The sequence below is a fragment of the Pseudorca crassidens genome, chromosome 20 (genome assembly GCF_039906515.1).
Source record: "Pseudorca crassidens isolate mPseCra1 chromosome 20, mPseCra1.hap1, whole genome shotgun sequence".
NCBI classification, from domain to species: domain Eukaryota; kingdom Metazoa; phylum Chordata; class Mammalia; order Artiodactyla; family Delphinidae; genus Pseudorca; species Pseudorca crassidens.
Window position 1 is genome coordinate 54,987,156 of NC_090315.1, and position 27,457 is coordinate 55,014,612.

The 27,457-nt window shown below is 41.1% G+C and overlaps 1 long non-coding RNA gene across 1 annotated transcript in view; it reads right to left on the reverse strand.

Moving 5' to 3' along the window:
• Positions 1 to 27,457, reverse strand: part of LOC137215312 (uncharacterized) — a 340,136-nt gene that overhangs the window by 302,669 nt on the left and 10,010 nt on the right. The gene's annotated exons all lie outside the window — the stretch shown is intronic.

Below are 27,457 nucleotides of genomic sequence, written 5' to 3' on the forward strand. Positions count from 1 at the left end.
GAAATAAACTCCTTCGATGTCCATTGCTGGTTTATCCTAAAGAAGGAGTAAGAACTGGAAGACCAGCAAACACTGCATGGTCTCTTGGGTCAAGAGTGTTCCTTTTTGTAAATGACAAGCCTGCAATATTCTGCCTCCCAAGTGAAACAGGTATCTGAGATGTTTCTAGAAGCCATTGATTGAGCAACAGAAGTGTAACACATCTTCCTCTAGAAAACCAAGGAGTCCAGTATTGAATAAAGTATATGGGAAACAGGTCAACCAAGAGAATATATGAAGATATATACCACTGACCCTTGAACAATGTGGGGTTAGGGGCGCCGACCCTCTGTGCTTTTGAAAATACGCGTATAACTTACAGATGGCCCTCCACATACACGGTTCCTCCGTACGCGCAGTTCTGCATCTGCAGATTAAACCGGCCAGGATCATGTGGTGTGGTAGCACGAATCTACTGAAAAATATCTGTGTATAATTGCACCCACACAGTTCAAACTCATGTTGTTCAAGGATCAACTGTACTATATCCTCCTTTTGAAGAGAAGCACATTGAAGGTTCTGATAAATCTTTCACTTTAGAGACCTATTGAATTTACAGTATTTAATAATATCAAAGTACCTAATAACATGAAATATCCAAACATGTTTCATTAGAGATCCATTTTTTCTAAATACTTATCAGCATCCCATGAAACTACAATTCCTAGAGACATCTTTCATAAAGGGGAGAGGTATATTGGTGCAACTCCTGGAGAGTTATATACCGAATCTATTCTACAGCCAAAAGATCAGGTATTAAAGCCCCAGAGCCTCAGATGCTACATCCAAGGAGGCCTCTAACCCAAAGTTAAGTTGTAATTCAAGTTAATTACATAGAGAGACATTAAGTAGCGTCTAGGCCAGGAGGTAAACTTAGGCATGTATTCAGAAGAGGCCTTGGTTCTGCTGTAGCATTCAGAAGCAACTATTTGGAGAAATAAAATTTGAAGTGGGCATTAAAGGATTGGTAAATCTAGACAGTAGAGAAGAGGAAATAGGACTCGTTTCAAGCAAGGAGAATGATGTGCTCAAAACGCTTTTGGCTTTAATATCACTGTGCAAGCCACGTAGAGGATTCATTTTCATCAACAGCTGTATTAAATTTAGTATGTGGTTTTTGTAAATTGCCAGAGCTCAGGTGAAAAACAATTCCTTTACTCATAGCAATTATAGAAAAACATCTTATTTTTCAGCCATTCTAAATAAACAAGAGCATCAAATGAATGTGACTGATTTCCCCTAATGTTTCTGGGTGTGTCCTAATATATTAAATGGAATTTCTTATTAACGGTAATATTTCTGTCACTTCTTCTGTATCTACCACAATTATAACTTCATCCCAGAAGCCTGTTAAGTGAGTCTTATGAGCTAGTATTTTCCCAACTCATTATTGCTTTGTGGACTTTACTCAGAAGGCCATGCTCTTGTGGTTACTGTTTCCAAAGTAATTTTGGCCACTCTGTAGCGGTATTTTTTCCAAGTGAAGAGCCTGGACAAAGGACAATGCCCACTGTATTATTTTGTATAGATACTTTCCTTAGAAATTTTCTCCCCAAGCCTTTGTTTATATGATCTACCTGCCTGGAAAATCTTATCCACCTCAGCCACCATCCTCATTTCACCTGACAAATTCCTATTCATCCATTACGACTCAGCTAAGGCATTATATACTCCAGAAGACCTTTGTACTTGCAGACAATAGAAATCTACCTTGAATTAACTTAGGGGAAAAAAAGTTGGGGGAGCAACTCATTGGATCATGTAACAAGAAGTACAGGACTAATGTCTAGCTTCAGGCATGGTTGGATCTAGGAGCTTGAATGCTATTATTAGAGCTTTATCTTTCCCTCCTTCTCTTGGGTCTGCTTTCCTCTGTTCTTTGGTTTCATTCCTAGGCAGATGCTCCAGCAGTTCAAGACAGTGGCATCACTGTAATAGGAGAGCAGCAGCCTAAAATTTAAAGGTGTATTTTCTGATTTTCATATAAATCTTTGCAGCCAAATTTCAATTACTTTCGATTGATTAGGGAAGTGTCTCTGCAGCTGTTTTAATGTACGTTCCATTCACGGTCGAACCTTCTCCAAAAGATTGGAAAGATGACCAGTGGCTACCCCAAATTTATACCCCTTCAGATTAGCAACCCTAACAAAATGAGTCTCTGCCAATGGCTGTGTCATAAAGTTCCTGGGGAGACATTTATTTGTCTGGGTCACACACCAGGGGCTGCTGAGTCAGTCCCACTCAGAAAACATAGGATTTATTCTTCCCTAGAAAGAGGTCTGTTGCCTGCAGAGAGGGAGAAGGGGTGCTGGAGAGAAAAAAACAACAGTTGTCTTTGACTCCTGTCCTGAGCTTCCTAGCCTGGGCAGAGAGCCTCCTTCCCCAGCTCTCACGGAATCCTGGGCAAACCTCTATTGGCGCAATTAACGCAAAACATTCCAGTCACCTGTGTACATCCAGCACCAAAGGACTGCACCGCACACAGTCATAGAACAAACGCATGAATAAATGAAAAGACCAGCTCCTGAGGCTCCAAGCAGAGGGATCAGTAACTTCAGTAAATCAGGGTGATTGCCCTGCTGTAAAAGGCACGTGAATTTGAGAAAGAGAGAGAGGGTGCTGTGTGCTCAGTGTTTGAGCGTGAGAATGAAGGAGACTCTTGCTGGCGCAAATATTCTCTTCATGGCCACCTACATGCAAATAACTCCACAGCATGGCAGCCATGTGCCTTACCTTTTCCAAATCACGTTTTAAATATGCTTTCCTATTGTCCCTGAAACTGCACTTAGACATATCAGACCACGTGTACAAATGCGAAGTTTAGAAAACACCATCCCCATGGCTCTAATCCCCTCACCTTTGCCAAGAGAGAAAGTGCTCTCACCTCACTCTCCACACACCTTCCTTGGTGACCTCTTGTCACTTCCTTTTATGGACACACAAATCATCAGAGGTAGGGGAGAAGACCTTAAATTTCCTTCGATATAACTGGTCCATTCTACAGGTAATGAATCTGACTCAGAGAGTTCAGTTTGGCGATAGTTACACAGTTGCTTTCCTTTCCAAGGCTCTTCTTGACCATCCCTGTAACTCACCGTAGCTACTATGATAGTGACTTAACCATCACCATATCAAAGATTATCCACATGAAAAAGTGGAGCTGTGCAGAAATGTGCCAAGGGAGCACACATTTAACTGATACATCCTGAGTCTAAGAAAGCCCTTGATGCCATGTGTTCTGGCTTTTGTTTATCTGTTCATTTTAAATCTATACGGCATAGTAATAATATTTAACTAGAAGGTAAATGTCATAAAAAGGCAGGACTTTTTGCCTATTGTTTTCACTGATATGCCCCGAGCCTAGAACAGTACTTGCCACGTAGTAGGTGCTCAACATACTGTTGAATAAGTACTTATTGAGCAGTGCTTTAAGTACCTTACGTGAATTAATGTATTTAAAGACAAATACCATATGGTATCACTTTTATGTGGAATCTAAAATAGGACACACATGAACTTTTATGAAACAGAAACAGACTCACAGACATAAGGAACAGACTTGTGGATGCCAAGGGGCAGGGGTTGGAGGAGGGATGAAGTGGGAGTTTGGGGTTAGCAGTTGCAAGCTATTTTTTATAGAATGGATAAACAGCAAGGTCCTACTGTATAACACAGGGAATTATATTCAATGTTCTATGATAAACCGTAATGGAAAAGAATATTTTTTAAAAAGTTGATGACTTCCACAACCATTTTATTTGCTCACAGTTTTGTTGGCCAGGAATTCAGAGAAAGCTCAGCCAGGTAGCTTGTCTCTGATCCATTTGGCTTCAGGAGTGGCAACTGGGGCTGGTGGGATCTACATCCAAGACGGCTTCTTTATCCCATGTCGGGTGCCTTAGCAGGAGTGACTAGAAAGCTGAGCACGACTGCAGCCCTCTCTCTCCACAGGGTTTGCCTGTCCACCTGAAGGTTAAGGATTCCAGAACGAGTATTTTAAGAGACAAGAAAGGGAAACTACCTTAGCCTGGGCCTGGAAGCTAGCACTGGAAACTGTCCCTTCCACCATGTTCTTTCGGTCTATTGGTCTAAGCAGCCGCAGAGCCCATTCTCTCAAGAGAACGCCACTTCTCACTGCGAAGTGTGTTAAAGAATCTGTGGCCATTTTTCACCCACTAATATGGAAGGCCAACCCAGTTTGGAGATAGTGCCCACTAACTTCACACAATATTATTGACACGTAATGTTCAGACTCATAGCGCTGGAAGAACGCTCTTCAACGATGAAATGCCAAGATCGTCCACACATTAGAAGACTGCTGTGCTGTTGTGACAAGACTTCACTGTGACAGAACCTAAATAAGCATTTCCTAATCTTAACACAAATCTTTGCAACCAAATTTTAACTATTTTGATTGGGAGGAGGGGGTCTCTCCAGTCATTTTAATATGCATTCTATGTTTCCAGATGCTCTATCCTAGTTTTAGGAGGAAGTGTTTCTCATTATCATGAAATTTACATGCTCATACATTCCACTGAAAGACTTATTCTTTCTAGGTGATAATAAACAATCCGGTAATTTGGAGGAAGAATGTCACAGAAATAATTATGAAAAGATACTACGGAAATCTCCAGGAGAAGACAGGCAGGGTGGTTAAGTAGAAAGAATAAAAAATTCAGCTCTACTCCTAAGATTCATCCTGCATCTTGAGAAGATTGCTCAACCTCTGGGAACCTAAGTTTAACTGTATGTAAAATAAAAGACTTTTGTGGATAGAGTCCTCAACTGTGGTTCAAAACGCCTTATCTTGCTTCAAGCCCTAATTCTACCAATAACTGGTTCTGTAAACAAAACAAAAGGTACTTCATCTCTTTAGATTTGATGATAATGCTGATGATTGAACCTGCCAAAGAGAGCTCACCAAATAGTCTGTGTGGTCTCATATTTCCCAAACTCTCCTGCAGTTAGGAGCGGGCCATGTGATTAGTTCTGACAGTAGTAGAATATGAAAAGCAACAGTATCACCTTTAAGCCAAGGCAGATGAGAACCCAGCCCCACCTAAGTTCAAAGCCCAATATTTAATTTCTTCCCAATATGGCTTCCTTCATTTTTTATCTATACAATAAGGCCCTATCAAGGTCTAAAATATTTTGTTGACTATAATAGCTCTTGTGAACAAACTCTGGGATTCTGAAATTGGTGTTCAATGCTCCAGAGGTTACACTGACAAAAGGAATACAAGTAATTGAATTTATATTGATTAAAAAGAAATCACACCTAATTTTTTCCTGTTGCATCCACGTTCATTGAGTTCGGGATTTTTCTTTGCTGTTTTTTTGATTGTTTGATTGATTGCCATTAAGTAGACTCAGGTCCTATAGATTCCAAGTCAATGAGTTTGGGGTAAAGGAATCAGATGCAAATGATTCAGATTTGTTTCATCTTTGATCAAAGTTCACTGTTCTTTATAGACACAATTCCTACAGATTCCAACGTAAAATTCATCTGAATAATGTGGGAGTGCCCCAAGTCTTGGTCCCTACTAAAACACGCAGGTTTGTTTACCAGTACTGGTTTGTTAACAGTCAACTTGTTCAAATTTTAGACGGTTTAGCAAGCATATGGGTCACCCTCCTGAAAAATTCTGAGTTTTGCCTACGCTACCTTAAAAGGAGAGAGCTCCAGTGGGGTTTGGAACTCATAAACATCAGGACATAAATGAGAATAGGAAGGAAGAAAGTGGAATTAATTAAAGTTCTACACATGGAATATTCAGAATGTCCTAAAGGCAGGTGTTTACCTGCAATAAAAACAACCACAGGAAAAAACAACAGCAATAACAACAGCAAGAACTCTTCCTCTAAAAAAACTGAATAAATAGAGACAAAGAGGGCAGCTAGGGTGAGTGTGGATGTAGATAGCACTCCACGTGTTAGGAGTTCCAAAGCAGATAGTCCAGGTTCTTGCCTGTTGTACCAAAAGAGAAACCTGACAGTCAGGCAGCCCCTCCACACCCAGAGTTCCCTATTGCTTCATTCTTACATAGGGATAAATGGGAACCACCATGCCTGCTGCTTGCCAGAAAAAGATCAAGATAAACAACGAGAAATGTGGTAACAGAGAAAACTGAGATAGTATCCCCAAAAAACAAAAAAACTAAACGTTATCTTCAGAAACCTTGGGAAAGTATTTATAACCATTAAACAAGAATAGGATGGTACATAAAAGGAATAACTGAAGAATGTAAAAAGACAAAGTAGAGGAAATTCCTCAGAACAGAGAAGAAAGTGGTATGTAGGAAAAATCTGGTAGGGAAGCATCTACTTATATCTATGCTTATGAATAAAGAGGCAAATATGTCTCTAGAAGAAACATACCAGATAGTGAGCTGTTTGCTCCTGGGGAGAGGGACTGAATGAACTAAGGGTAATTCATATCTTATGTTATACGTTTCTGAATTATTTTATAAGCATTTACTAATTTTTAATTAAAAATATAATCCTTGATTTAATTTCACTCTTATCAAACAATTTTTAAGAGACCATTGCCACACAGACTTCCCAACAGAGTATATAATACGGTGATCCTCTGAGGAGATACTCCTACGTCTGTTTATAAGTTGTCTTTTTGAGGATTTCATTAGGCTGAATTAATGCTTTAGAGCAGACTTTCTCAACATGAGGTTTTCCCCATGCATTTACTAAATGAGAATTTCCACAGATGAGGCCCTGAGACTGCATTACAACAAGGCTCTCAAGTGATTCTGCGCACACCCAAGTTATGAGAACCGCCATTTTAGAGTCCAGTTTTGTCTGGGACAACGGATGATATTGAGCCGCCCAGGCACGGTCCTCCTCAGGAAGCCAGCAGCCTCCCTCACTGACGTTTCCTGGAGCCGCCACACAGCTCTTGAGATTTCCAGATGAAATTAATGGTTGCTTGACGGCGTCTCCAAATCCAGATTCATGGGCCTTTAATTCTAGAAGAACTGGGGGACTGAGCAATATTCAAACACACACATAATTTGGATTTTCCAGATAAAAAAAATACAGTAAAAACTTAATTACAACATTTTGGGACAGTTCTGGCCTGAGGTAGCCCATGGTCTTAAGCTCGTGGCTGGATGGCTAAAGCCCAGGCCTCCCTTTCCAAGATCAGCATCATCACCTGACATTCTAACCGAAACAAAACAGGCTCCCAAAGCCAACCTAGCCAGGATCCACGCTCTTCAGATGCTGAGCTTTTGTTTACTCTTGAATAAATTCAATAAAGTACAGTAACCATTATAATAAATGTAGATGTCACTAATTACAACACTAGATTTTAAGTGCAACGCTAGTGTCTCAAGTGGCCTTTAAAACTGAGTAAAATCACAGCCAATTCAAATTTAATTAAAACTATCAGTTTAATTTAGTTTGCTTTTACAATAAAAACTACACTAACCCATTAACTGCATTCCAAATCTCCCATTACGCACAGCAACCAGCAGCTTGTGGGCCTCCGCGGCAGTGAATGGTGCAATGCATTCATTTACCTTGTAATCCAGTAAAATTTCAGTTGTTCTAGATCCAATAAACGAGCAGTTTTTGTCTTTGAAAATGAGGCTCTTGGACTTGTTCGGGTAATCCGCCATGTACTTAGAATAGGCTTTTGTCCAGCTTCTTGTGCTTTTGAAAATACATCCCCTAGGAGCCATTATAGATCATGGTCTTCGTTCTTCAGCTGAACTCACAGTTGCCAAGGAGGAGTCTTTGGAAACTGAATGAAAGAACACTGGGAATCTGGGCATGATCTAACCCTACTTCTGCTTCTATTGAGCTGAGTGGCCTTCGATAAACCTCATCTTTTTTCAAAGCCTCAGTTTACTCTTGTGTAGCCCTGCGGAGGTTGGAGCCGATCAGTGCTTCCAAAAATTCTACTTTCATGATCTTAGTCATATCTAGGTATTACCTGTCAGCACCTACAGTTCATATACACTCAGGACAATAGGTTTCTAAAGTACCAACTGTCTCAGCCTAGACAGTAATATCTATGAACTCATGTAGTTTAATGTACCAGTTATATATTTTTTTCTAATAGAATTAAAGCAAATATTCAACAACTAAAATTACATTAAATGTTTAGCCAACATCACCCTGCACACCCACCCTGGGTTATGCATCCCATTCGGAAAATATTAACCTCCCTGACCTCTGAGACCCCTTCCTGCTCCAGGGATTTGCAAGTCTATGAAAAAGGATGCTGTCATTTGACTCAGGTGAGCAAATGCACACACACAAAAAGAAACTGCCTACAGGGCTTGTCTGCTTCAGAGCAGAGAGGGTAGCGTCTGTTGAGAGAGAAGTGCTGATCAGAAACGAAATTCAGATGGTTATACATTTTATTTTAGAGGGAAAGAAAGGCATCCAGTAGTTTAGAGAGAGGTAAACCTTGTAGGAAGGAAGAACTAAGGCATGAAGAGAAAATACACAGACCTGTGAAAGGGTGGGCAATCTTTTACCCACACTACACACGACAGAGAAACCTGGACACAGAAGGAACCTGACCACAGCTGTTTGGGCCTGAATGGAGATTTTACTAGGTACACTCCACACTGGGTCATCCTGGCTCAAGGATGCTTCTTGGGGTAATAAAATTAGGAGCAAACTCTATGCAAATGAGGCAAGGGATAACTAGAGAAGAATATGCACATGAGACATTGATAGTTGGTTCCATCTCATGGAGAGATCAGAAAAGGAATTAGGAGGCCATTATGCTGCTGAGGATGAGGTCATTACGGGAAGAACTTGAGATTTTTATTAAAGGATTGACTTAAGACTGAGTTTTAGAGACGAATTCAGAGAATTAGGCCATAGCTTCTCCTGGTAACACTGATTATGGCAGTGTGGTGATAATCGGGTAGCTAGAGATCTATTTTGAGTCACCTGCATCCATTATGAGTCACAGGGAGGGAACCACTCATGGCCATGGCGGCCAGTATGAGTGGGTACAGAGCAGAGCAGCTGGTTGCTGAGATGCTCTTCCTGTCTTAACGACATCCTGGAGGTGACAGAGCCAGGACGGAGAGTCAACAGTAACCTGTATAACGTGACAGACTGAATATATAAACGGCCAATGGCCAGACCATCTATGACAATAGAACTCTGACCCACAATTTCTGCAGCAGCCAGCCTGGGAAGCCAAACCACAGACCCGGTAGCAATCAATCCAGAACAGGCAGGACTTGGTCAGTAATGCCAGCTTCTCTCATTTTTGCCTTCTCTTCCATCTCGGGACCAACTGGAGAAAGCCAGATATGCTCCCAAGACAAGCAGCTTCTAGCTGGCCTGCCTTCAGCTGCCCCGGGCCGACAGCCTCCGGTCAGAACACACTGAAGCCTTCCCTCTTCTCACTAGGAAACTTGCCCTCTCCCCTGCCTGCCCCTCCATCTCTGCCAAACACCAGTGATGGTGGCTGACTCTCCTGCGATAACAAAGCCCTTCATAAAAGGCTTCTGTGTGTTCTCATTGAGGCAGCCATTGTTTATTTCCACTCCCATCTGAAATTGCCTAAGATTTTGACTGGGGCTCACATCCACCCCAAAGTGTGCCAGCTTAACTAGGAGGCAGATTATGTGCCTTTGAGCTGTGCCGATTGATCCACATGTGAGTCTCACGTTGCTCTTTCACTCGTGACATAGAACACATCACACACCTGTGCCTGTGCACACACTACTGGAATGGCCTTGAATCATTTATGTATTCGACTGAACTATTTATGTCCTCATTTCAAGTGCACTAAAGGCTTCCATCGGAGTCTACTCTGGTGTGCATTAAGCCTGTGTGGGGCAATTGCTTCAACCTATATGACACCCAAGGCAGAAACCAAGTGGAGACAGGCACTTACCAAAAAAGATTTAATGGGGACGTTGCTGCTGTTGTCTGATGCTACCCAGAAACTGAATGACTGTGCTTATGCTGGACTCAATATATAAACCATTTTCTGATAAGTTTGAGGCTAAGACCAAAGGCCAGCAAACTATAACTGGAGATTTGGCCCACTGGCTGTTTTGTAAATAAAGTTTTATTGACACACAGCCACACCCATTCATCTCCTTATTATCTATGTCTGCTTTTACCCTACAATGGCACAGTGAGTAGCTGTGACAAAGATGATATGGCCCACACCCAGATCCATCCTTTTCTGTCCTCTTCTGTACCTGGGAACCCTGGCAGACTGTGTTTCCCAGGCTTCCTCACCTGCTAGCCACCAGTTAGGTTTGACCAATGGGAAATACCTGCAGAGAACCAGAGAGTGAGAGGAGAGAGGCCAGAGCCTCTTCTCTGCTTCCCCACATCTGTGATGGTATCTGTGTCTCTCCAGGATCACAGATCCTGCCAGATGGCACCTCCTCCATACTGCCAGTCCTCCCTGGGTTCCCCTAATGCTATGAACACCCAAGGGGTTGACGCAGCTTCTTCTTATCGCTAGTCTCTAGGGACCTCATTCACAATCCCTTGTCCATTTTTGTAACCCTGCCCATATTTCAGTCCTTTTGACTCCTCTGGGAGCAGTCCTGCTTATATCTTGGTCAATAAAGGCCCTCCATTTGAAACTCCATTCGAACCATCTGTTTCTTACTGGGACCTGGACCAATACAGCACTTGTCTCTCTTTCAATAACCCACTTAGTTAATCAACGGGCCTAACCCACTCACTCAGGACATAAGGTCGAAACATATTCACCCAATGCATGCATGAACACATGGCATTGTATCAGAGGACAGGCATTTCAAAGCTGACGTTTACCTTCATAAAAATGTCTTTTAATCAGCCTTGCCCAGTCCCATTCTCATAGCATAGCTTAAGGATAAGAAACTCTTTCCATGAGCAGTCAGAGTTTACGTAAGGCTGTCCATCCACACGAGCAGATGAACATCATTATAAGCCTGCTCGTGAGACTGCAATGTTCCCAAACATTATTGCTATACAGTCAACAGTTCTAATGAGTCAGGAGCTCACTGCTCACCAATAAGCAGGACTGGCCTTTTTGTTCTCTTCTGAGTCAATGTCTTTATTGTTTCACTCCTTTGGTAGAGATTGTTTTAATAAGTCCCATTTCTGAGCAAATTCTCTCAGCTCATCTTCAAAATTCTGAAATTCCACTTGGGTTCCCACTGGGCTGTGTTTGTTTATAAGGTCACAAAAGGTTTCTTTAAGCTAAATCAAGCCGCATAGCATTTCTGTGCCTGCAGTTTTCTATAAGCAATATCTGTAGCAAGACAGAGGGGGCTTTAAATCATTTGTAAGAGATTGAGCTCCTTGTCCAGGCCGACCCTAAGGACATTTCTTGCCTGTTTTATTTTAATTTTTTTTATATTGAATGACATAATGGATGTGAAAGTTCTTTGTGAACCATAAAGACCTTTCTAATGTAGGGGATTAGAACAATGATCTCAGAGTTTGGGAACATCCTGTCTCCTTGGGTTTATTTTATTCCTCATTTTTCAGGGGTCATCAGATTCTAAAGGAGACCAGAACGTTTTTCCAAGATCTCCTTTTACATTTGGGGTAGAATAGAACCTAATTTATAATACATTCATTCACTCATTTATTTACAAAATACTTATTGGAGACCTTCTATGTGTCAAGCATAAGGCTGGGGTGCTTAGTTAGTGTAAATAACACAATTCCTGTCCTCTAGCAGTTTAACATTTATTTGGTTCTCACTCTGCCAGGCACAGCACTAAATACTTCATACACGTTATCTCAATTAGTCTTTACAACTATACTAAGTTAATTACATTATCCACATTGTACAGATAAGATGTAATAACAAAAACAATGGTGTCAATGACCAACATTCATTGACTGCTTACTATGTGTCAGGTAGTGACCTAAATGCTTTACAAGCATCTCAGTTTATCCTCAAAAACATCCCTAAGAGCATTATACTGACACTATTTCTCAACTAACATTTATTGACCATTTAATATTGGTAATACGACCCTAAGCACTTTAGATGCATTATCTCATTTAATTTTTTCAAGAACATCCTGAAGGAGACACTACTATTATCCAAGTGCTTAAGGAATACTCCCTAGTTCATATGGCTGGAATTAGGAGAACTGACATTGTAACTCAGGTCTTTATAAAGCCCACGACCTTAATGATGACACTAGACTACCTCTTGAGAAGACATTTTATTTCCAGAATAACTGACTCTCCAAGAAAAAACAACCAAAAGGATGTCAAAGTCCACATTGCAGCCAACATTGAAGAAGGATGGTTGGGAAATAAATCTGAAAGCATATACCTTCTCTATTCACCTTAGTCTTTTTTGTTACTTGGTGTCTTCCACTTTTCAAACTTTCAAATACAGACTGCAATTTATCTTAAGTTACCATAGGATTTGCACTGTTAGTAAACATGGTCTCTAACAGATCACTGGAAAAGAAACACAAAGGTTTAAAACCTTGAATTCTCCTTAACTCACTGCTAGTACCAATGCTCTCTAGGTAAGTCTTTATTTTGTAATATTTCAAAGTCACTCAAGACTTCCTCCTGAATATTCCTAGAGAGAGGTGCGAGAAATATGGAATTTTTGTCTATTATAATGATATCCTGAAAACTACTCTTCAAAACACACGTGTGTGCATACACTCACATACACACACACACACACACACACACACACACACACGAGCTTTCTTTGTAACATCTAGCAAAATCCCTTGAACTAGGCAAGAACTTGTTCTACACAGAATTGGAATGGAATGGAATCAGATGGGATGGGATGGGATGGGACAGGATAGAATGAACCAGAATAACATAGAATAAAAAGTCCCAAGTTCAAATGGAATGGGACCACATAGACTAAAATGTCTAGTAATTAAATATAACAGCATAGAATGGAGTGGAAGAGTATGGATGAGAGGAGAATGGAATAGAACAGATGCCTGACATCTGACAACTGACTCTTTCAGTATTATCCTTTCTTTATTCTTGTGGCCTTCAAGAGGAAGGGCTTGTGTGAATAGCTGGTTCCTGAGAGCCATAGCAGCTCATGCTGGGCTTTGTAGATCAAAATAGGGCCACTCAACAGAGGAGAGTCTGCTCCATCCTGGAGACCCTCAGTTCAGAGCATCCAACATGAGGAATCTTCTTTTACTTCCAGGTAGGAGAGGAGCTGGGAAATCCTAAACTGCACATGGTCCCCTTTTAAGCTCTGCCTTCCTTGGAGCTGGAGAGCTCCATGCTCAGGGCTATTGCTGAGGCTGGACATGAAATACATCCAGGACAAAGTGCTTCTGAGGTAAAATCACAGACAGAATTCTGACTTTGGGTAGTCTGCCTACAGCCTTCAGAAACACTATGTTGAAGGACTCGGATATTGCTAAGAGATTATGCAAATTTATCTGACTCTTAGCTGTCTAATATCTTCAGAGAAGGCACAGGAACTTCCAGAGAGCACTATTCTAACAGCTCCCCTGGGTCAGCCTTGGAACCAGGACTGTTATCCTCCTGAGAGCAACTCTACCCCGTATCATCACAACATCCTTGGGGACTGTATCCTTAAGCAGTAGGCTGTGAGCCTGGAAATCAAGAAGGAAGACTGAGCTCAAGAAAGCTGATCTATTTAAAGGTGCTGGTGGGAATGGGGAAGTCTCTGGCGAATTAAGAAAGTCAAAGAGTCTCCATGACAGGACCGTGTTCATCTCACCAGCCTCCCTCATACATATATGTACATACTGGTTCTGTTTCTCTGGAGAAGCCTGACTAATATACCATTGCTTTGCCCTTTCCCCTGTTAATTAATTATATAATGTATGAATGTTTGCCGTATTAATTCATGTCTATGTAAAGATATGGATATAGATACATAGATGGGGGGATTATAAGGAATTGGCTCATGCAGTTATGAAGGACAAGTCCCAAGATCTGCAGTCAGCAAGCTGGAGGCCCAACAGAGCTGATGGTGTGGCTCCAGCCCAAAGGCCAGCAGGCTCAAGACCCAGGAAAAATGTTTGAGTTTGAGTTCAGAGGCAGGAAAAACAATTGATGTCTCATCTTGAAGGCAGTCAGGCAGGAGGAAATTCTCCCCTCCTCAGGAGACAGTCAACCTTTTGTTCTATTCAGGCCTTCAACAGACTGGATGAGGCCCACCCACATGAGGGAGGGCAATCTGCTTTACTCGGTCTATCTATTTAAATGTTAAACTCAGGCAAAAACACCCTCACAGAAACATCCAAAATAATGTTTGACCAAATATCTAAGCACTCCGTGGCCCAGTCAAGTTGACACATAAAATAAACTGCCACAAGTGGGCTCATTCATGCAGAAGAATGCCATGTAGCCACTTTTTGATGCAATAGATGTAAATATTCTAACACAGGAGAGTGTCCACGGTATGGTATTAAATTTTAAAACAGCAAATTGCAGAAGAGCATGTACACTATGGTCCCACATGCATAAAAGAGAAAGAAAGTAAGCTATACAAAGGTGCATATACATAGGCATTTTTTTTAAAGTTTGTACAAACACAGAAAAAGTTTTGGAAAGATGCACAGCAGATACAATGGTTTCCTCCCTGGCCCCTTCCCATCCCTCCCCAGGAAGTAGGGGGAGCATGTCAGTTTGGCGGAGAAATTTGCTTTGTTTTGGTTTTTATAATGATCACTGAACTATGCTAAGTGCCTGCTAAATGTTCAGAACCATGCTAGTGTGTTACACATACACAATGTCAATTAATATTCATAACAACCCTGTAAATATGCTCCCTCTAGTTTATGGGAGCTGGAACTAAGGCCTAGGGAGGGTAAATAACTATCCTGAGTTCACAGGACTTGAATGCTGCTGGGCCACAATTCAACCACAGGTCTGACTGACCCAAGACTGACTTCTGCCCATGATGTACTTTCTCCACAAAGAGATGACTTTCACATTATATATCTAGATAGATAGATGATAGATAGAGATAGAGATATATAGATATAGATATGGATGAATAAAAACTTAAAAATATACACATACATTTACACATATATTAAAATACATATATATATAGAGAGATTTTTAATGTATCTATATAACTCCTACATTTTTTAAAAGAATAGACTCTATTACTCCAAAACAAAAGAAATGGATAAGAACAGGGAGAGGAGAAAAGTGAAACAAATTCAGTGGGAAAAAACTTTTTTTTTACAAAAATGTTTTATTTTGTGTTTCTCCAAAAGGAGAGCCTGAGACAAGGATTTGGATGCATGTGCCTACGTGGGAGGTGATCCAGGGAAATAGGAAAAGCCAACATAAGGAAGTACATTGGGGTTACTGCTGCAGACAACATGTTTGATTCTGCCAGGATGTCTGAGAAGCAGATAAAATGCCTCTCAGATCTGCCAACCTGCAGGAGGAGAAGCTGGGTCATTTTACACTGGCTTCTGACCCCTTTATAGGAGGGGTCATTATCCTCTGGGGTGTTAACTCCCCCCAGGAAGAGAGAGCAGGAGGTGGGATTCGGCCATTTGAGGTGTGTCTTACTTCAGCCTGAAATAGAGGTAGGCCAGGGGGTGTGACACAGGACACCAAAGGAATCTGTTACAAGTACCATATGAAAATTATCTGGAAGGGGGTTCTTTAGATCATTTTTGTCTTTCAAGCAGCCTTTTTCTTAATAAATTTATTTATTTATTTTTGGCTGCATTGGTTCTTCATTGCTGCGCGCGGGCTTTCTCTAGTTGTGGTGAGTGGGGTCTATTCTTCATTGTGGTGCACAGGCTTCTCATTGCGGTGGCTTCTCTTGTTGCGGAGCATGGGCTCTGGGCGAGCGGGCTTCAGTAGTTGTGGCGTGCGGGCTCTAGAGCGCAGGCTCCGTAGTTGTGGCACCCAGGCTTAGTTACTCCACGGCATGTAGAATCTTCCCGGACCAGGGCTCGAACCCACGTCCCCTGCATTGGCAGGTGGATTCTTTTTTTTTTTTTTTTTTTTATGGTATGTGGGCCTCTCACTGTTGTGGCCTCTCCCGTTGGGGAGCACAGGCTCCGGATGTGCAGGCTCAGCAGCCATGGCTCACGGGCCCAGCCGCTCCGCAGCATGTGGGATCCTCCCGGACCGGGGCACGAACCCGTGTCCCCTGCATCGGCAGGCGGACTCTCAACCACTGCGCCACCAGGGAAGCCCCAAGCAGTCTTTCTCTAAGAAAAAATATGGAAAGTAGCAGAGACTATTCATTTCAGCCAATCCTAACCAGTAATCGGCTGGCATAGAGTTTTGAATGGACATGGCTAAGAAAGATGGGGCATCCAGCTAGCAGACAAAAGCGCAGGGGAAAGGCAATCCACAAGAGTATGGCTTCCTTGTGAGAGGCCTTTCAGACACTTGTGATGAACCCCACAGGCTCCACTGCTCTGAAGTGATGCTCAGAGAAAGGAATAAACGGCACGGAGAGTTTAACATCAAATTGCATCTGAACTTTCAACTACGTTCCTCCTAACAGCTGCTTTGGGTAAGGATCCTGGCAAGTGCTTTTAGATTTTTATTCATGTGCAGACAGGAGAGGAGGTGAGGAAACAATTCTGAGATGAAGAACTCCAAATTATGAGAAGAATGCCAACTGTCAATAATCAAAATAATTCTTCTCTGCATAATCAACACCAAGTTGGCACAGCTGCTGACGAAGAAACAATAAACACCAAGTAAAAATAAAAATTTCTCTTTTTTTTTCATGCTACCTTACAAGGAAAATCTGTACTGGAGCAAGGCTTTGTGAAATAGTTCCTGAAGCATGCAATCAACATTTTCTTGAAATTACAGCTGGCATCTTGCATCTAGCAAATTTCTTTCTTTCCATGTTGTTATTTATTTATACCTTGTAGAGATGGTTTAACACTCAATTGCTAGGGCCATCTGCTTGACAATTGACTGTGTACTGCCTGATGGCACACCTCACATTGGAATGTTGAGATTATATATCGATAGGTATATCTATGTTGTATGTGATGAGGATCACGTGACACTTGGGCAGTGCTACAGAGCAGTTAGGCAGGACTCAGCCTTGTTATGCGTTTCACTGTATGGCATCAATTGTTTTGTGGAAGGGGACAATCTCAGCTTTCTTGAATTAAACATCAGGGAATCCAGAGTCATTAGGGTGTAAACTGTTGGCTCTGGAGACAGACAGCTTGGGATTGAATTAGACACCACCATTTACTATCAAGTGACCTTGAGAATGTCAGTTGACCTCTTGAGGCCACAATGTTCTCATCTGCCAAATGGGAATAAGAATACTCTAGACGTTTGTGGCAGGAGTGACGTATAATAGTTCATGAACATGCTCTGTACAATGCATGGCCAATGTTTGCTGTTAGAACTGCTCTGGAGTTGAGGAATATTTCAGCCCTCTATCCTGAACTTTATTCCAGAAAATGGCAATGGCCTACACTCCCTTTGTCCTAGAAGGATTTCTAATTTCCCCCTAGTTTTTATATAATTTGGGTATTCATTTGGTCATCAATGGTCCAAATAGCTGTTAGAGCCTGGGTCCTTCAGGGCTTATGGGCAGAGACACAAGAGGTCAGGAGTACCCCAGGGAAATGCACTGGCTGGTTGATTTATGCCCTCTTATCTGAGCACGTTCCCTCCATCTCCCTGACATTTGATGTAGGTGACTAAAGTGTGTTGTGGAGCAGGGCTGAAGCTTGGAGTTGATGGAGAAATATTCCCTGGGAAAGAGGGGCTCTTGAACTCTATCGGCCTCTCCCCCATCTCCCCAAAAGAGGTCAGAGCAATCCTTAAAAACTATAAAGCTGATCTCAGTGCTCCCCTTCTCAAAAATGTGTTAATGGCATCCCACTGCCCTCAGATAAAGTGTGATGTCCTAAATATGGACCAGCCTCCACGATATGCACGACTCTGTGGAGGGGCACACAGTCCTCCAAGAGGCGGAGTCAGGCAAGAGCGGAGAAAGGTGTGAGCAACAAAATGAACTGAAAATCTCCTTCCTGGCAGAAGAATTCTACACAATCCTGAGAGGGGCAGGCCACCCCGAAAGTATTAAACAAAAAAAAAGCCACATCAGGTCAAAATCATGACCCCTCTGTCTCTGCGTGTGTCCCACTGGCATCAGTAGGGAAATGGGAAGACTCCTTGCTCTTCCTATCAATAATATCTTGTATGTCAAGGACAGAGCATTCCCCAAACACCCCTTGGGGGATATTTAAAATCATGGGCTCTGACACTGGACAGTTCTGGTACGGATCCCAGCTCTGTGACTTACTGGGTCTATGACTTTAGGCAAGTTTATTTCTCTCCCTGAGCCTCAGTTTCCTCACCTGTATAATAGAGATACAAACAGTATCTGCCTACCTCATAGGGTTTGGGAGAATTTAAGAAGATAATGCAGATAAAGTAGTACTTACCTCAGAGCATCAATAAAGATTAATTAGTATTATTTACTAGTGATCATTCATAAATTTATTAGCACATGCATAAAATGATAAAATCATATTACCTAGCCAGAACTCAGATCAAGGCCTCAAGCATATCAAAAAAGAATGAGATGAGAGAGGTGGTTGAGGGACAACCAAGTTCACGGACTGATGCTTAAATTGATGCTTTATTCTTAGGCAAGCACCTCAGCCTCTCAATCACAGCCTATTTGTTCTCATAGTACATGTTATTCTAACAGGCTTAATTATCTGGCTTGCAGTTCCAGAACAAATTAGAGGCAGCTAAATTGATGGGAGCACAGAACTGTTACAAATAGACCTACCGTCATCCCTAAGACATGTTAAGATGCTGTATTCCCGCCCACCAGCTCTCTATTTCTCATGGGTTTACACCTCCATTCCCTTCAAAATTCCTCATAAAATATGATTTCAATTCTCTTTGTCACCTTAGCTGTCTCCTTTAAACCTACTCCATTTTTTAATATCCTCTTAAATCAAAATTATACGCAATGTTGCATGTATGGCTTGGCCCAAAATTATTGGATCCCAGGTTTTATGAAGAGGTCACAAACTCAACCACTTCCAGAGACACCGAGGTACAGTAAATGAGCAAAGAAATCAAGGAAAGACAATAAGAAATGGTGTCTCTTATGGTGAGTAAAATGAAGAGGAAATACCCAAAGGCATCCTTGCATCTGATAAAAGAATATCCAATAGTCTGACCCAGATGATTTGTGTAAGCCAGTTGGGACATGGCATTTGGGCCCAATAAGACTGAAGGAAAGAATGAATATTTCAAGTCTGAGGGAGAAGTGTCTTCATCCCTCCTCTTGGACACAAACAAGGAAGTGTGAACCGCCATCTTGCTCCTGGATGGCATTTTACAACCGTGAGAGGAGTGCCAGCCCAAGAAAGTTGGAACTGGAAGACAGAAAGAACCCACATCCTGGATGACGTCATGAACTACTGAATCAACCAATCCTAGGCGCACCCCAACTCTTAAGTAAGAGAATAAATATTCTCATTGTTTAAGGTAGTTTGTGTTGGGGATTTTCAACTTGCCCTCAATAGCATCCTAGAAAATACAGAAATCAAGTTTTAACATTTAAGCATTGTGACAACCAAATAAGACTTAGCTGGTAGTGGTACAGACCCTTCGAACACTTGGAATGTGAGATGTGCTCTAAGTGTAAAATACAGTATTAAAGACTTAGTATTAAAAATATATAAAATATCTCATTAATATACTTTCTATATCGATTGATTACACCTTGAAAAATATTTTGGAGGGTATGTTGGGTTAAATAAAATATATTCATAAAGTTAATTTCATCTGTTTCTTACCTTTTTTTTAAATGTGGCTACTAGAAAATTTGACATTACGTACGTATTCATGTTGTGTTTCTACTGAACAGCACTGGTCTAGTTATTGTGCCTAAATATATTAGGTCACATGAAACTATTTACTCATATTTCACTTACTGTCAACAAACATCTCTGCACTTTTCTTATCCCTTCTTGGGCTAAGTCATTTTTCTCCATTCTGTTTTCTGTACAGTTATTTTCTCAGCCTAACTGAAGAATTTACATTGATCCTAATTATAGCTTATCCTAAGTCCACTGCAATAGCCCAGTGGTTCACCAGAGGGCATGTTGGAAATTTGCGGGGACAGTTTGGGTTGTCACATGATGGGGAGGGGCACTACAGTTATTTACTGGGCGGGGGCTTGTACGTCTCATAGAGGATAAGAGAACCGTCTCACTTCTCCCATGCCATTCCTACAGATGAAAAAATACGCTTATACAAATCTGGACAGAATCAAATTCCGTTTCAGTTATAAATACAGTGGGGTTTTTTGCATGGGTTTCATGTAAGTTAATTTTCCAGGAAAGTAACTACTGTGTAAATCAAGGGAGAGATATGCTTTGTTTTGTTCGGAACTTTATAATTTACTCACTATTTTAGAAAATCACGTCTTTTATAACAATGCCACTACTGGTATCTGAGTCACCAGCATAGTTCGACTGCACCTGAGCTGCTACAGTAAGGCAATTCTATGCATGTGTGCTAATATACTTATTTCACCCTGATTTCAAAATGTCCAATAGAAAAAAAAAGTATCAACACTATTCAGTTGAAGAGTGTCTCACATCTGTTAAATCCAAACTAATTCATTATATCAGAGGCAAGCATCTGAGTCCAGTCAGTTCTGACACAACACAATATATGCATTCCTAAAAAGTCACCTCACTACACAAATTTGCATGATAAAAACCACAGGGCCTACGGGGTGGGGGGTAATGAGGACCACAACGGTCAGATACTTCAATAGCAACACATTAAATAAAAGAACCTAATAAATATGGCGGCAGTTTTACACGTGTTAAATGGTCAAGGGATACATAAGTACTACCATAGAAGTGGCATGTCACCTTGGAAGAGACCTGAGCTTTGCTTGTATGAGTCTGGGCAGTGGAAGAGCTGCAGCTTGTGTCACTGTGGAGGAGGGAGGGTTGTCTGGATGGGAAGGTGAGCTGTTAACACCAGATTTGGGTCGATGTGGCTTCCAACTCGAGGTGAACTGAGGTGCTGGTTGATGTCTGGGTCGTGTGCATCCTCGAGTTTTGTGTATGCTATGGGATGAACTCACTAGGGTGCGGTTTTCTGTGTTCCCCTTGTGTTTCTCATGGATGAAACCGCGCATAAGCAAACAGAAGTGTTCAAATCGCCCCCTCATATCGCAGTCACACTGGAACACATTCACGTTTTCAAAACAAGTGTGATGGCAGAGCTGATTGTAGTACATTTTGTCTCCTAGTATTGTTTTATTCTAAAATTACTGCTCTTTTATCTCTCTTGATATTACGCTCATGGCATCACAGTGATGTTTGGGAATTACATATGTAGGTAGCTTATGTCATCTATGACATTCCTTTCACAGTAACAAAAGTGGCATTACAAAATCTTTTCTCTAAAGAGGGCATTGGGCCTGAGAGGATTGAGAACCTTGGTTCTAACCTACTGGGAGGTTGTTAAAGATCCGTTGGTCTATGCATTTGTTATTCCTCTTTAGTGGGTGTCATCCATGGATCTGATAAGTGTGTCTCCCATTGTGTCATTCAAATTATTGATTTTTTTTTTTCCAGGAAACATTCTTTCCCAGGACAGGAGTAGAGAAAGAGTTCAGGTCATGCCACTAAAAATCACCAGCACTTCCATCAACCAGCACTCTGGACATTCATCCAGTGCCCAAACCATTTAACTTTTCATATCTGTCCATGTTGTTCAGAGGCTACCAAAAGAAACCCTGCCCGGGGCTCCCCTGGTGTTGAGCCAGCCCACAGTGTCTGCCACATTCACAGAATCCTGCAGTCTAAAAGCTCACCCACATCTATTCTGGTTTTTCTTTTTATAAATGGAGACCTTTGCGAAAGAAAAGGAAAGTGATTCTTGGGCTGGAGCGATAGTTTGCAAATTCAATCACTGGAGTAGCATTTTAAAATACATATTCCCAAGTCCTACTCCAGAGCCACCAGGTCCTACTCTAGATCTGGAGGTAGGTCCTAGATATTGGCATTAAGAATGATTTTTACAGGAGTTTCTGGTGTGGAGCAGCCATGTTTAGAAGCAAGCATCTCAACCATCATCTATTTCTTCAGGTAAATAAATAGTGAATGCCAATAAATGCAAGGACTATGCTAGAGGCTGGGTTTCAGAGCCAGGGTTTTCTAACTCGTAAGAGATACACAGTACAATACAAACTAATGACTGTCTCAGAAGAAGCAAGTGTTATGAGAAAGCAGTTTCTCAACCTTTTTCCATGATCTCCACTCTAAGGTCAAGATTTTTCTTTCGTTTGTTTTTTGGGCTGCGACTTGCAGCATGCAGGATCTTAGTTCCCCAACCAGGGATGGAACCCGAGCCCCCTACAGTGGAGGCGTGGAGTCCTAACCACTGGGCCGCCAGCAAAGTCCCAAGTCAGGTATTTTTAGATAGCTTTTTCCTAATCTTCTCCCACCATGAAATTTTATATACAGTACATTTTTTATGTATTGTATGCATATCTATGCTTTATACATTAAAAGAATAAAGAATGAATTTTTGCCCCCTTGGGGACAATATCGGCCCCACTGAGAAGGCATGTGATCGAGGTATATAAAAAGGATGGTGGGAGAGCAGAGAAAGGGGTGACTCACTGCCTGGAACCATCAGGGAGGGCAGAGGAGGAAGTGGCATTTGAACCAGGTTTTGTAGGATGAGTAAGAATTGCCATCTGGGAAAAGGGAGGGAAGTGGTTCCAGAAGGAACAGCTCCCAGGCATGGTTGCTAAGTGTTCGCATAGCACTGTCTGCTCTGAGGTCTACACATGTACAGAAAGACTGGGGAATTTAAAACACAAATCTTAGTACAGCTTTAGATACAAACTGACTCTTAAGAGGCATCAAATCCTGGAACCCTTTTGGGGGTGAAGGGTGCATAGGGAGCACTATTAAAGGCAGGTATTTGGTTCCTTTAATTTCAGCCTATGTCTCAGATGGAAAGACTCCTGAGTAATAAATAATAGAGCACACTTTGGGCATATTTCACTCGCCATACTCCCAGACACATTTCGAATACCATTCAAAGCGAGTTGTGAAAGCTCTGATTAACATACAACACAGAGCTCTCTCTGTACACTCTCAAGGGTAAAAATACTGCTGAAAAGCCACTTCTTTTAAAAGCTGAGCATCTAACACCACCTTGTGAATGATAATAAATGGCAGGCTAAGCCAGAAGGAAGACCGGCCCCCTGTCTAGGGTCTGCAAGTATTATATACACAGAAATACATACCCGCTCTTTGGCGAGAGGACAGGATCGTCTTCCGGTGAGATAAGATTTCCTATGAGACTCCTGGTATTTCCCAATTCCAGCTTCATCAGAAATAGCAACCCCAACTCTCATGGGTTGTTTTCCCTTTCTTTTTGTTTTCCTTCCTATTTCCCATTCAGGCTGCACTAGGAATGTGTATCTATTTGCTATTAAAATTATGTGGTAGTTATTTTCCCTAAGGTCAGAAGTTTAGGATTTTTCAACATCCCCTGGCTTCACGGAGTTTGTCATCCCCTGAGAGACAGCCATTGAGCACAAAACTACAGGACTAATTTCAAATGTCATCATGACAAGGAAGAATTAAATAGTATTAGACAAATGCAACAAACATAACGTAGAAACCACAATTGCATCTGCAAATCAGGATGCTTCATGCTGTGCAGGACACCAGAGCAGAGACAAATTTATTGATATATTATGGGTAAGGAAAGAGAAGAGAAAGCCAATCCTCATGAAAGAAATATGACTATGTTTGCCCTCTCTAATTATTATAATTAGAACTCCATCCATTTGAATGAATACTGCCCAGCATTAGATTTATTTCTTAATGGTCATCATGGGCCCAAAAAGAATTATGCAAGGATATTACAGTATTGTTTGCAGAAGAAAAAGTAATGATCCAAGTGCCCATAGAAAGGGGATTAGTTACGTGCATAGAGTCCTTCTATGCAGTATTCAAAAGACTGCTCTAGGGCTATACATACTAATATGAAACTACATCCAAAACACATTGTTGGGTTTATAAATAAAATGTAGCATTCTACATTTACATGTAGAGTGTGCTTCCATCTGTGTGACATCTAAGGAGAGGAATACAGGTTCAAGTAAACTTGCATGGATGCAGGATACCTCTGGAAGAACACAGAAAACATGATGACAGTGACTGCCTCTGTCATCAGTGGAAGAGAGAACTGGGTACATGAAGTCAGGAGTGGTAACAAGACATATTTTTCGTTACATTTACTTTACTATTATTGGAAACTTGCCACTTCCGGTTAGAGAAAAATTATCTCAAACGTCATATATGGAGAAAAGAAGTGTTAACCAACAATGGGAACCATTCATTTTGTAATCTGCCTCCCATCCCGAGTCTGTTCACTTGACAGGATTCTCTAAATGTTTAGAGATAAGGTAAGTGGAATTAGATGGGTGGGGAGCAAGGTTCAAATACTACTGGGAGGAAGACGGGAAGTAAAGAAAGGGGGGCAAAGGCTCACGTGAGCAGCAGACAAAGCTTCATGGGCTGTTGATCACAAAGGTTGGAGGACGCACCTCTGGTGGGAAACTTGATTTTAGGTGTTACATAGACACTTTGTTGTTTAAAATTGATTCGCATAATGAAAAAATCATTCCCTTTTCAAATCTTTTCTTATTCCTCAGATATAATAAAAGAGGAAGTCTCAATTTGGTACAAGTATGTCTTTATGACCTCTGGATACTCCCCGGGAGTTAAAATTTGATAAGTGTTTTGACTTAACTGTATTTCTTTTCACTCTTATCCTTCTTAGAAAATGTAACACTGGTTTCCCACTCACGGTCGTGACACAAAGCTTCCTTCTAAAATAAGTGTATTTGATTTCAGTTTTTAAAAACAAACTATTTTCACTGAAAATATTAAGTAACACGAGAGGTACAGGGAGATGTCAAAAACTGTGCATGTGATACATGAAGACCGTCATTTGGGAAGCGTGACTTGAAAGAAAAACTATCCTCAGCCTAGAGCAGGGAAGTCGTAACAGTTGTGTGGTTGTGACTATTGTTGATTTTTAATTTCCATCCCATCGAACAAGCACTGAATAAAAATGAGGGAGGTTTTTCAGGAAGCTGCAGTTTCGTTCTCTTTGCCGATGGTATTTAACAAGACTATCTTTAGTTTCCTCGAGCCGATTCTTTGGACGACTAAGAACACTTAGAGCCAAGAGTGCAGGCACAAACTCTGAAGGCCTAATTAAAAGTATGATTCTCGCCCCAGTGCGTGACACTAGCCCTTTTGTTGGCCTCCCATAAGAGAAGAAGCACCTCCACTGAAATCCCATTTTCCAACTTTGCCTCTGCAGTGCCACCACTTTTTCATTAGCTAATCCCAATTAGAACACATTTTTACTAAAGCCGTAAATCTCTGCCACTCTCAATAAGCATAAATTATATAGTAAATAACCATATTCTGTGTCTGTCCAGAAAAAGAAAAACCTTTTTTCTTTCCTCCAGTCCATGGGACTCAGAGCTACTAAATCAACGCTGAGACCTTCTGATTCGGCTTTTTGCCCCCCACTTCTCTTCTATCACTAGCCTTAAAAGCAACACTTCTTCTAGGAAGAAAATGACCACCACTGACCTTCTCTAAAATTAACCACAGTCAAATTATATTTTTTCTTCCTCCTTGTGAGCAGTTTAGGGGAGTGGGAAAAGCTGGACCACTGTGTTAAAATCCACCTCTGTCATTTTACCGGCTGAATGACCTGGGACACGCACGCTGGCTCAACTGAGGAGATAGACCTCGTAGGATTTTGTTCCAAAATAAATTAAGAAACTTAATACACAAGGTTTAGCACAGTGCCTGGCACAGAGTATCTGCTCATTCATATTAGTTGTCCATATTGTATAAATAAAAGCGGAGATTTTTGTTGTTGTTCCTTTTGTCGTCACAGCGATTGCGTAACCCAACATTTCATAAGTTAAACTAAGTAAAAGAAACATACCTTATCCCATGATTGATTTTCAAGCCCATTTATCACTCATTTCTCTATGGTTTAGTTTAATTAAGTTGAGCAGCATATCAAATATTGATTTTAGTAAAATCTTGATTAAGATTCGAGCAATTATCAAACACAATTTTTCATACCATTCCTGCATTTCAATGGAACCAACCTGAAAATGAATTTACTTTTAAAATGAAGAAGTGATTTCTTTTATATATATATATATCTATATATATATATATATATATATATATCTATATCTCCACCTCAGGCCATTTTCAGAAATAAAGGAAAAATGGCTTCCCAGTCTTTTTATTAGCAAAGATGAGCAGCAATGTCTGGCCAGGGCTGCACAAAACTTAATTCAGGTAGTCACCTCATCTCCAATTTGTAGCGAAAGGGGAAAAACAAAATAGAATCAATTCCTCTGATAAATGTTAATTTAGCATCTACTGTGTACAAGGCACAGTCCTACACTGTCCAACACAAGTAGAGGTAACAAGAGCTAATCCTGCAGCCGGTTTTAACGTGTGTGGAAGAATTCAGCCACACGCGAAAGTCCATAATTTTATGAAATAATAACCAGAGAAGTACATGTATTCCAACCCTTGAAATTACTCGGTTGTGGAATTTATGTGTATAGGCTCACTCTTAGGAGACTATTATGTAAATGTGATGGTATAAATTATCAGCAGGATCATATTAGCAATTAACCATGAATATAAGACATTCAATAAGTTAAGTTTTGGTTTGCTACTTATGTGCTTAAAAATTTTCTGGCCAATAGCTATTGCAGCAGCGCCACCTAGAGGATTCTGAAAAGCACCACAGGGTCACTTCCCCCGACTCAGCCGTTCTTCCTATTTAGGCAGAAAGAAAAGTAACTACTGCGTTCCAGCTCTTATGTCATTTAAAGCAATTCTATCCACACCACTGGGCACCTTCTTAAATCTTGAGGTTTCTGTAGAATAACTAAATAAAATTTAATATGCTCAAAATCACAACACGTTTGGGTAGAGTGGGATCCCAATTTTCCCCCTGTAGGGGGAAGGGGAATTGGGTGTGTCCTGGGACATTATGACATGAACCACAGCTGTCCCCTCCCCCAGACACACACCTCTTTTTATTCTGTCTTGATCCCAGACAGGTAAGCACCTAAACAGACTGGCTATTTGGTAACACGTCAAAGTCTTATTCCAACGTTTAGAAGAGTTGAGAAGAAATTAACTTTCTATTCTTAAAATTGTTTACACCAGTAGATCCACTTACTAATTCCCTTCCACCATCCAAAGCTAAATCAGTGTTCTGGGGGCGGGGGGGGGGTTGAAAGGGAAATGACAGAACATTTCCCATTTTTTATAGTCCTCATTCTCTCCTCCATTATTTTTTGGTAATTTTTCTCAACCAGGAGACTGCTTTGGAG